Here is a 12,742-nt window from a genome sequence, read left to right as displayed (position 1 = left end):
ATGGTCAATTGTTAGAAGTCATTACATTTTGCCGAGCATTAGACATATGCTTCAAGGTATCCCACATATTTATTGTAGAATACTCGGAAGCATGTTACCCTGGTGACATGGTATTTATTGAAAAAGTTTTTATTATATTGCTGATGGCAAAAAGGTTTCCCCAAAGTTTTACCACTTATTCATGAATTATCTACTGTGAAATGTAAAGGGTGATTCTTTTGAGGTTAGGATTTTCATGCATTAGTATTTGACAGATCACGTGGGATTTCAGACATGGTGTCAAAGAGAAAGATGCTCAGTATGCTTTGACATTTCATCATGAATAGACTTACTAACGAGCAACGCTTGCAAATCATTGAATTTTATTACCAAAATCAGTGTTCGGTTCGAAATGTGTTTATCGACAAATTTTGTTCAGCGATGAGGCTCATTTCTGGTTGAATGGCTACGTAAATAAGCAAAATTGCCGCATTTGGAGTGAAGAGCAACCAGAAGCCGTTCAAGAACTGCCCATGCATCCCGAAAAATGCACTGTTTGGTGTGGTTTGTACGCTGGTGGAATCATTGGACCGTATTTTTTCAAAGATGCTGTTGGACGCAACGTTACGGTGAATGGCGATCGCTATCGTTCGATGCTAACAAACTTTTTGTTGCCAAAAATGGAAGAACTGAACTTGGTTGACATGTGGTTTCAACAAGATGGCGCTACATGCCACACAGCTCGCGATTCTATGGCCATTTTGAGGGAAAACTTCGGAGAACAATTCATCTCAAGAAATGGACCGGTAAGTTGGCCACCAAGATCATGCGATTTGACGCCTTTAGACTATTTTTTGTGGGGCTACGTCAAGTCTAAAGTCTACAGAAATAAGCCAGCAACTATTCCAGCTTTGGAAGACAACATTTCCGAAGAAATTCGGGCTATTCCGGCCGAAATGCTCGAAAAAGTTGCCCAAAATTGGACTTTCCGAATGGACCACCTAAGACGCAGCCGCGGTCAACATTTAAATGAAATTATCTTCAAAAAGTAAATGTCATGGACCAATCTAACGTTTCAAATAAAGAACCGATGAGATTTTGCAAATTTTATGCGTTTTTTTAAAAAAAAAAGTTATCAAGCTCTTAACAAATCACCCTTTATTTACTTCTGTAATACATATCATGAACCACAATTTTTATGACAATTTTGTTTGTTTTTTTTTCAGATTAAAAATTACTACTTAAAATGTTTGAAAATATTATTATTTACATTCTCATAATATTGTGGATTTAGATTTCTTGTAAAAAAGGGGTTATATAATTGTCAATGAATAGTTCTTTTTCTGGGGTATGAAGTGTTTACTTTTTGACTTCTGTAATGAACAAGAGAAAAAATTCTCATGGATGCAACTTTCTTAACTACTGAGTCATCCTGCACTTGGGTTAAGAAAGGACTACGGGAGCCTTTGAAATCTAGCCACAGTCGGTCGGGGGGATTCTTGTCCTACTTTTGCCAAGTCATGTTCGCATTACGAGATATTATTATAGACTCCCTAAAACCATGTAAAGTAAATAAATGGAATAAGTGAAAGAAATAAATGGAATTAAAAAAAAAAAAAGAAAAAAAGATATATCTGAATTCCCCACTAGACGAAAACGAAAATTTGACAATGACGAAAGGTTTAAAAAGATATTTCTCTCCGGTGTCCTTGAGAGATATGACCTCACTACCCTCACCAACCTATGTCCAACTGGTCGCTAAATATCATGATGGACCCCTACAATACGTACCTCACATCTTATGTCTCACGCCTATTCATTCCTAGAAAATCGTCCGAAATTAAAGACTTATAGATTCATGATTATTCAATTTCAAATTCACAAATCTTTATTCAAAACAATAAGCATTATATATGTATAAATTTTCTTTAGTCTGGAAGTTCTGGAAGTCTGTGTTATTACTCTGCCGTTATAAAAGCTGGATCTATCGAATTATAGAAAAACATGAAATCCCTAAGAATAAATATGTGTTTAAATCATAACTTAAAAATCCAGCCACAAGGTGTTTACCTGTTCGAACTTTAAAGTAGGATTTCCAATAAAGCAAATCCTTCTTCACGGCGATATATCACATGAGGTTTGATGGAACTAACCAGAAATATACTAGTTTCGTGACACTTTTAAATTGCCAAGGGTTTTTTCCACATTATTTTAGAAACAGATATTATATTTTTGGAAAAAAATTCCGAGTGTCCCAAGCAAAAAATAAAGTAAACTTCTCACGCGTAGATTTCTAGAAAATTCAAGGCCAAGATGGATTATATTTCCGAAGATTTATTTCTAAGAAAATATTTCAACTTGTTGTCTCAAAATTCACTTATAGAAGGAAGTGTGTTAGTAGCCCGTCATTAGAATGTCTAGACATAAACGCAAAATTCATCATAAAGGAGAATGTCAAAACTGCAATACTAAAAGCTTTTGATCATTTCGCTATGATCATTTGTACCCTAAACAGGATGAAGATTACTATCATCTCTACCAGCAGTCTAGAAAAAACAGGTCAATAATTCTCCGATTATCTACTTTGTTCGCCCCTTAACACACCAGTTAACACTCACGAATGTTTTCCAATGGGCACAATATATATTAATTCCATGTTCCTAAGATTCCCATATCTCCTAATTAACAAAATGAATCGACTTAACCGCTTTAGTCATCACCTGAAAAATGTGGTTGATACAGTACTCTCTGTGCAATTACTCTTGGTTTTCATGAAAGGGGGATGAGTGCATGATAAAAACTGAGTAGATATGAATGCTATTGTGTTGTAATGCCTATGTCTTCGAGAGAGACTTTACGCAAAAAAAAAAAAAAAATAGAACACAAAAATCGAGTCTTGAAGAAAACCCTTAATATGAAAAAAGAAATAAGTCAAATTCGTCCAAAAGTTCACCTGTCAAAAAAAAATTTGTTGCTCGGACTGGGGAACATAGGAGTTATCAAATGGCTTCAGATAATAAAATGAAAACTCTGTCCATTACAAACCAGATAATTCACAGAGATATACTGCAATGAATTAGATGGAAAGAGGGCGGCTATTTTCGTATATCTTTGCCATGATATGTACCCTTGTGCTTCCCTTCCAAATCTTCAAGTATATAGTAATGTCGCCCTAATATCTCCTTTACCTTGGCCTTAACAAATAGAGGAGCCAATTTGGAGTTGAATGCTTTATCGGAACTACTCTGGGCAAAGTTTCGCCGATAGAGCATTTGGCCAACTCTAAATGTCTCTGTTCTGGCCCTTAGGTTATAGTGGCTTTGATTCCTTTCAAAGGCGTCCTTTATGTGTTTTCGAAGGTCAAAACGTATAACTTGAAGGTTGTCATCATTCGACAATTTCATCGTCGGCTCCTCTAATAATTTTAATTGTCTCAAAAGGTGGTAAGAAGAGGCATGGGTTATCATATCGAACCAAAAAGTACCCAATAAGGGGAAGTCTGAATAGTCTGGTGGAATGAGTTCCTGAGTGCGCAACTTATAGAACTTAAATTCAGGTCCCTATGGTCATCCTTCAGATAGGCTCGTATCCCCGCTATCAATGACCGGTTAACCCTCTCGGAGGCGTTGGCCTGTGGCGAATATAAAGCGGTGTAAACGTGCCTTATTCCTAGAGTCGTAAAAAACGCATTGAGGTCATTTGAACGAAATTGACTGCCGTTGTCACTCACTATAGTCTCCGGAACACCATAAACGTGAAAAATATGTGGCTGCAAGAAGGTCACTACCTCGAATTCTTGGAGTTCGAGGTAGCAACGAAATTTCTTAATGGCCTCTAAAGCAGCTAAACACTCGCGCTCCGGAACACTAAATACCCAAACACCATATGCCTCAAATCTGGTGGTATTAGTTCATCCATTAATCGGCACATGGTCTGAGGGGCATTGCACAGCCCGAATGGCATGACCACAAATTGATATAGTGGTCTGCCCGGGACTGTGAATGCCGTCAGCTGTTTTGACTGTTCCTCTAGACCAATCTGCCAAAAGGCATCTTTGAGGTCCAATTTGGATATAATGTTTACCCTTGGAAGCCTCGAAAAAATTCCCTCAATATTGGGGAGCGGGTAGGCGTCCTTTTTCGTCACTGAATTTAGTTTTCGGGCGTCCAAGCAAAGCCTTATCTTGTTTGGTTTCACCACAAGCCTCATTGGAGAACTCCATGGTGAAGAAGAGGGTTCAATAACGCCAAGCTCGAGCATTCGGTCGACTTCTGAAAACATTAATCTTTCGACTGCCGGGGAAACGGGGTAAAAGCGCAGTTTTATTGGTTTGGCATCCCCGACGTCAATAAAATGCTTTATTAAGTCGGTTCGTCCTAAACCTTGAACTGAAAAATTTGGAAAGAGGGCAATTACACGATTTAATTCCTCCCGTTGCCGGTCGGACAATGGGTAGGACAAGTCCTCCAGATCACTGGGTTTATAAATTCCATCGGGAATTTCCAGTGAGGATATGTCTGATGAAAATATATTGCCATTGTCTGATGAATTTCCGAAATTCGGGAGTAGATCAAATGCTTTCCAGAAATCTATACCCAGGATTAATCTCTGACATATAGTCGGAATAATAAAGAATTTCATGTCCCTTTCAATATTCCGAAATAATACCTTAACTCTAATAAGTCCTGAAACCTTTTGCCGTGTTTCGTCTGCAGTTTTAGCAAAATAATTGCATTCCTGGTATCCTCTAAATCCTGAAAACTTAGTCTGAGCCAAATCTCCACCAATGCAGCTTATATTAGCTCCAGTATCCAATAAGCCGTATTCATGGAAACCAAGGAAAGAAATTTTGGCATAATACCGCATATCATTCGGATTCGAAACTACTGTAGAGATTTGTATCCCTTTACAAATTTTTCTATTTTTAAAATACCTCCAAAGTCGGAGAGTGGACCGCTTAGACTTATGGGCTGTGATCAATGATGAAATGTTGAAAATTTCATTGCGCTTTTTCAGGTATAACTCCCATTTTTTATGAAAGGGCATTCTAGGAAAAATTATTCGAGAAACTTTATCCGGCTTACTTTCTGACTCAGTTGATCGTTTCAGAATCCGTATGGTATTGGATCCCTTTCGTTGCAAAATATTTGGTTCAATATGTGAGTCAATTCCGTTACTTTTCGGGGGTGGGGTTTTTTCAAGGACATCAGTTAGACAAGGTCCTTCTGAGGTCCTGACATTCTCAAGTTTTTCGAATTGGCTGTGGCTTATATATATTCCGAGCGCCGCAGCCGTAGCAAAAAATTGTTCTGTCTTTGAGACAGTCCTGCCAACTATGGCCCGTGCCCTCACAATTCCAACATCGAAATGTGGGTTCAGTCCCGTTCAAGGCATCCACGACCAATTCTGGTTCGGGATCAACTTGGACCTCCTGTTCTATCTCCGCTATTTGGCGTCGTGGTAGAAAATTTGGATTTTGTGTTCGTTGACTTAAAGTCCGACGAACATGCTCATCATTCATAAAGTTTTCACGCATCTGAACAAGTTTGCGTAGATGAGATAACGACCTTATAGGAACATATAGCAAGTCCTGTCTGATTTCGGGACGCAAGTTCCTGGCAATAATTTCTATGAACTCCTCATCGCTCATTGGTCGAGGCAACCTGTCTGAAATCATTGACAATGCATCAAAGAATGCAACATATGACTCCCCGGGCTTTTGCTTTCTACCCCGAATTTCTTCCAGTAAGTCGAGCGATGATTTCATGTCCTTATACTGATTCCTAATAGCAATGCAAAAGTCTTCCCAAATAATGGTCGGAACCTGCTTATGGTACCGCCAATACCATTCCCTTGCCTTACCAGTTAGTAAAGTATTCAAATTTCTACAAATCAAAGATAAATCGTTATTGAAAGTTTCCCCCGTAAGTGTACGTACACGATATAAAAATTCATCTATGGTCAATCCCGTTGATGACCCGTCGAACTTAAGGTTCCAATTGCTAATAATCGACGTGACTCTGTCGGCATGCATACTATTTATGTTAAAGGAAAACGATGGGTTATGGAGGCGTTTGCCTCTTGAATGTTGTTCCGGTTCACAGCATTGTCATTGCCACCCGAGTCCTGACTAGGACTATACCTATCCTCACAATGAGTATCATTAACTGGAAAATTACCATTATTGTGTGGTATCAAATTGGTGCCGTGATTGTTCGGTCGAGAAGGATCTCGAATAAAGGTCTGAGGGCAGTCAGCAAAATTAGAATTTAAATGAGGTGGATTCTCACCACCTGTAATTTGATTAACGGCCCGGTGCACCGGGGATGGCACGACAAAGTTCAAACTCTGTAAAATACGGGTCAAGTTATTTTCGATCATACGATTAATCTCATTATAATCCACCTGTGCTGGAACTATAGCACCTCCGTCAGTATTCGGTGGAGAAGATAGAACAAAACTCGTACCTATACCACTAATGTTCTGATTAGGTGTCTCCATATCCTCAGCACATTCTGGAATAGCATTCCGAGTCGAACTACGCAAGTTATATTGTCTAGTTTTTCTACCCCGATCTCTTCCTCGTCCATTCCTATTGGGAGGTGTAGGCCTGGGTGTAATGACCAATGACCTAAGTCCACCAAGTTCACAAACCCGTTTACAAACAGGTCATTCCGAAGCTGTAGACAAATATGTCTCAATACACGATTTATGGAAGGAATGTGAACACTCGTCAATTACATTACACTCTTGACCCTCAGTCATAATCTCGTTACAAACTCTACAAAGAAAAGTCCTGGAAAACGCAACATTAGAAGGATTTGAAGATGCCAAATCCGGAATGATTCCAGCCGCTTGGTCCGAAGACATGTTTAAATAAAAAATAGCTGAAAGCAAATCGCAATGTAGAAACAAAAAAAATGTAATTTGAATACTATTTCAAGTTGTTATAAGAATGCAAACAAAAATCTGTTAAAGTACTCCTCGATTAAAGCCACAGATCTAAAATAGTTGTTATCGATTATTTATTCATACATTGGGACATTTCTCTTGGGACAATGAAAGCATAATTGGTGTGAGGAAATTAAAGCCTACGCTAATGCAAAACTAAAAAAACAAAGCAATAATCTATGGGCATATACTCCGAATCTATTTATTATGACAACAACAGCAGTCCGGCAATGTTCTCAAATCCGCCATTTATTAAACAACGGTCATTATATTGCACCCGCAAAAATAATGATTTCCAAATTGTTTAAAAGGTGCTGATAACTACATTCATCAATACATAAATTGAATGGAATATTGCTAAAACAAAAGGAAATACCCAGAAAATGTCATGATTCTTTGGACACAAAGAATTGAAAAGTTCTAAAGAAGTATTCGGTCGGTTATTTTGCGGTAAACCTCATAATGCCGAAAATCCTGAAGCCTTTTAGAAATTTTAAATCAAAGATGTCCAAGACCTCACATCATATCTAAGTATGGTCCCATACTGAACTCTAAAGTCTAAAAAAAAACATATAAGATAGAGCCGAAAAACAAGGTCGTAACTTTCCTCTTTCTCGGCCCCACGTTGGGCGCCAAATACTGTAATGAACAAGAGAAAAAAATTCTCATGGATGCAACTTTCTTAACTACACTGAAAAAACAGTGAACCCTTTTCCATTGCAAAATGAACTAAACTGTAGTAATATTGACCATGATTTAGCCCTTAAGATTTTTTTCAACTTGTCTAGTTTATAATTCTCTTAAATTTTAGTTCATCTATAACATTGTAGTTTAGTTCATTTTTACGACACCATAAGATTTATATACCTCTACCAAGTTAAAAAGTCAGTATTATTTTGATTTACTTGCTTATTTTGTGGGAAACCCGATAATAAAAATTGGTTAACAGTCTCTTTAAAATGTCGACGACTAAACTATTTTTAAATCAATCATTCCACAGTACACAGAAATTAAATAATTAAAGGAACAACAAACCGTTTTACTATTATGAAAATTTTCATACATTAAAATTAAACTTTCTTTAAGCAAAAGTACTTTATTATAAAAACTTATGATGAAAGTTCTTAATGTTTTTTGTGAATAAATGTTTTTTGTGAATAAAAATTATGACCACGTGGAACAGAGAGTAGTTCATTTGAACCCGCTGTTTGGACATTTTGACGTATCCCTTTTTTATTCATCGTAGGTAATTATTTCACATATCTTGCTGGAAAAAATGGAAACAATAATGAAAATTGTTAAAAATTAACACCATGTTATGAAATATAATTTTTAATTCTTCATTTTAGCTTGCAACTTACCATATTTGGGGGCATTTTATCAAATGGTGTAAGGAATTCAACTTTCCTTTGGAAAACGTATCTCATAAAATTTGTACCTGAAACAATTAGAGAAATAATGAAGTATTCTAAATAAACTCATAAAACTGTGTTGTTATCGTTGTGAAGGATATAATAAAATAAATATTGTAGTTGAAAGAAATCCAAAGTTTTAATATAAAACTTACCAATTCTCTATTAAATTGTACGCTGAGGGGAAATATAATAAGTTGTCCAAATTTATTTGGGTTACTCTGAAATTAAATATTTATTTTTTACATTAAATAAAATTATTAAATAGGTTTTCAAAAAATCTAATGAAAAAATAATAATATGCATAAAAAACCAAATATTCTTGATAGCCCTAGACAGTCATCATTCGTCAAAATGACGACACGTAATTTAATTTTCGATTTAAAATGCATTTTAGTCTATTGGGAAATGGTAAATTTAAGTTATACTAATTCGACCGTTTTATGAATTTTTGTTTTATACTACGTAAAACCAAATTGAATAAGAAAAAAATTCAAGTTTGGTTCACTTTTTCGCTCACGATGAAAATTATAGCGTCTTGAAATCAGCCGTAGTCAAAATGACGAAGGATGAAGTTAATGTACAAAAAATATGTATGACTGTCCAGGTTGAAAGAAAGTTAAGGAATCCTTACCAATTCACTATTAAATTACAGGCAAAGGAGTACTAAAAATTTGTCCAAATTTTTAAGGGGTTATTCTGAAATTATATATTTGTTTTTACATTAAAAATATTATATTGGTTTCCAAAAAATTTGATTGAAGAAATACTAAAATAAGCAATTAAAAACCTGTAATTTTGATGATAAAAAGGTCACAAAAACGTAAATATTCTAGATGAAATAAAGCCAATTTCTAAAAGAAAACTTACCAATTCTCTATTTTTTAAATTTGTTCGAATCCATCTGGAGTTGCTCTGAAATTAAATGTTGTTTTTAAAATTTGCAAAATTTTCGTGAAAGAAAAACATTAAACTGGTTTCCAAAAAAATAATTAACAAATAATAATATACATAAAAAATATTCTTTTTAAAAGAAAGCCATTTAAAAAAATATATACTTACCAATTTATGACTAAACTATACGCTGAGATATAACAAACGTTTTCCAAATTCATCTGGAATTGAATATTAATTTTTTATATTGAATAATAAAAATTTCAATACACTTTTAATTTCAACATACATATTTTCCAAAATATTCTTAATAACTTTTTTCTAAACTACCAATAAAATATTAATAACTTTCATTTAAAAGGTTTAATAAACAAACACCAATATATGTCTCAAAAATCCAAAATATTCCATGCCTTTATATTCCCTTGTTGCATACCTGCTTAAAAGATGCAACAATCCACGCCAACGCCAACTACACAACTGAAGCATGCCAAACAAAACCAAGCAAAGCCAAAACATTCCTACAACAACAAAAGCACATGTGCCTTTATTGAAAACAACACCTCATCCAGCCAAATAAACCATCCGCGAATAAAAAACACACACACACAAACCACTAAATGAACAAAAATAAAAACAACCCCACGCTCATGTATACACAACAAAACTCAAGTAACAATCTTTACATTAATCACATTCCACTATGCCGATAAAGATCTCTGTACTATGCATTAGTTCATCGCATCTGCTGACAATTTACTCTAAGAATAATATTCGTAAAGTCACACCAGTTTATGAACGATGAAACGTTTAACTTAAAACTTGCAAAATTTTCATGAAATGTTATCTACCATTTTTGACGAAAATGTCTATAAATTTAATTACATGTGAACTAAAAATATTTCATTGGGTAATTTTTTACCAACAATTATTAACTATAGGAATTGTGAGTAAGAAATTGCTATCCACTTTCAAGTTCATTTTTCGTAAAAAAATATTTTCGCATACAAAAAAATCTTATAGTAAATTGCACTTATTATTTAGAAAATACTTTACATTTCACAAGAAGTTTTATAACATGACAAACGAATTTTTAACTACCAGTTAAGAAATTTTTTAAGGAAATGTCCATCTTATTTTGTAGGCCATGAACTAAGAACTACTTAGAATTTGTAAAATTTCCTTTCGAGTAGTTAATTTTCGTTGATAATACGAAAAATGAACTAAAATTCCGGAAAATTCTTGTAATAAATTATTGTAAAAATCTTCTTAAATTTACGAGACACTTTTTTTCTGTGTACTGAGTCATCCTGCACTTGGGTTAAGAAAGGACTACGGGAGCCTTTGAAATCTAGCCACAGTCGGTCGGGGGGATTCTTGTCCTACTTTTGCCAATTCATGTTCGCATTACGAGATATTATTATAGACTCCCTAAAATCATGTAAAGTAAATAAATGGAATAAGTAAAAATCTTCTTAAATTTACGAGACACTTTTTTTCTGTGTACTGAGTCATCCTGCACTTGGGTTAAGAAAGGACTACGGGAGCCTTTGAAATCTAGCCACAGTCGGTCGGGGGGATTCTTGCCCTACTTTTGCCAATTCATGTTCGCATTAGGAGATATTAAAATGTAAAGTAAATAAATGGAATAAGTGAAAGAAAGAAATGGAATTAAAAAAAAGAAAAAAAGATATATCTGAATTCCCCACTAGACGAAAGCCAAAATTTGACAATGAAATTTACAGGCATTAGACGAAAGGTTTAAAAAGATATTTCTCTCCGGTGTCCTTGAGAGATATGACCTCACTACCCTCACCAACCTATGTCAAACTGGTCGCTAAATATCATGTTGGACCCCTACAATACGTACCTCACATCTTATGTCTCACGCCATTCCTAGAGAAACGTCCGAAATTAAAGACTTATAGATTCATGATTATTCAATTTCAAATTCACAAATCTTTATTCAAAACAATAAGCATTATATATGTATAAATTTTCTTTAATGTCTTATATAACTGCATCAATAGTATACATTTCGAAACTCTCGCTAAATTTTAAATATTAACAGTTCAAATAATATACAAAATATTTAACCGCTTCTTAAAGGGTTATTTTGTTTCAAAATAAAATTCAGGTTTGAAGGAACGCAGAAAGATTTGTAGAGTAAACTCTAAATTGCTCCCACATAAAGGGTGATTCTTTTGAGGTTAGGATTTTCATGCATTAGTATTTGACAGATCACGTGGGATTTCAGACATGGTGTCAAAGAGAAAGATGCTCAGTATGCTTTGACATTTCATCATGAATAGACTTACGATCTGCCACAACGTCGAATTTTCAGTGAATGGGCCCTAGAAAAGTTGGCAGAAAATCCGCTTTTTTATCGACAAATTTTGTTCAGCGATGAGGCTCATTTCTGGTTGAATGGCTACGTAAATAAGCAAAATTGCCGCATTTGGAGTGAAGAGCAACCAGAAGCCGTTCAAGAACTGCCCATGCATCCCGAAAAATGCACTGTTTGGTGTGGTTTGTACGCTGGTGGAATCATTGGACCGTATTTTTTCAAAGATGCTGTTGGACGCAACGTTACGGTGAATGGCGATCGCTATCGTTCGATGCTAACAAACTTTTTGTTGCCAAAAATGGAAGAACTGAACTTGGTTGACATGTGGTTTCAACAAGATGGCGCTACATGCCACACAGCTCGCGATTCTATGGCCATTTTGAGGGAAAACTTCGGAGAACAATTCATCTCAAGAAATGGACCGGTAAGTTGGCCACCAAGATCATGCGATTTGACGCCTTTAGACTATTTTTTGTGGGGCTACGTCAAGTCTAAAGTCTACAGAAATAAGCCAGCAACTATTCCAGCTTTGGAAGACAACATTTCCGAAGAAATTCGGGCTATTCCGGCCGAAATGCTCGAAAAAGTTGCCCAAAATTGGACTTTCCGAATGGACCACCTAAGACGCAGCCGCGGTCAACATTTAAATGAAATTATCTTCAAAAAGTAAATGTCATGGACCAATCTAACGTTTCAAATAAAGAACCGATGAGATTTTGCAAATTTTATGCGTTTTTTTTTTTAAAAAAAGTTATCAAGCTCTTAACAAATCACCCTTTATAAAAATAATTGATTGATAATTTTGTCGTTTATGAATAATAATTATGTTGTTTAAGTTTATGTTATGATCATTATAGATTACAAGAGAGATTGAGAGTGATAGTATGACTCATTTCTGTATTTCGAATGTCTCGATACACCCAGAAAAAAGTGACCCCTTCTTTAAGTTAAAATGAACTTATTGTGAAGAAAGTTGAACTTCGTATAGCGCCAAAGACATTTTTATTTGTTTGAACGATGTAATTTTCGTAGAAATTAGGAATAATGCATTCCATATATTAGTTAACATTTTCCTATATTTATATACCACTATACTACAGAATGAAAAAATTTAACTAATTTGAATTCATATATGGAATGATTTTATTGACATTTTTTC

The 12,742-nt window shown here is 35.0% G+C and overlaps 1 long non-coding RNA gene across 1 annotated transcript; it reads right to left on the bottom strand.

The window, feature by feature from the left end:
* Positions 1–8,291: 8,291 nt before the first annotated feature.
* Positions 8,292–9,460, bottom strand: LOC142232711 (uncharacterized). Its single transcript, XR_012721179.1, has 5 exons — positions 9,405–9,460; positions 9,213–9,257; positions 8,977–9,041; positions 8,498–8,563; positions 8,292–8,368 (listed from the first exon to the last, which is right to left on the bottom strand). It is a non-coding gene; the product is annotated as an uncharacterized LOC142232711 (long non-coding RNA).
* Between the last annotated feature and the right edge of the window lie 3,282 nt (positions 9,461–12,742).

The sequence above is a fragment of the Haematobia irritans genome, chromosome 4 (assembly GCF_050003625.1).
Source record: "Haematobia irritans isolate KBUSLIRL chromosome 4, ASM5000362v1, whole genome shotgun sequence".
Lineage (NCBI taxonomy): Eukaryota > Metazoa > Arthropoda > Insecta > Diptera > Muscidae > Haematobia > Haematobia irritans.
Note: the sequence above shows the minus strand (reverse complement) of the source record. Positions and strands in the feature narration are given on the sequence as shown.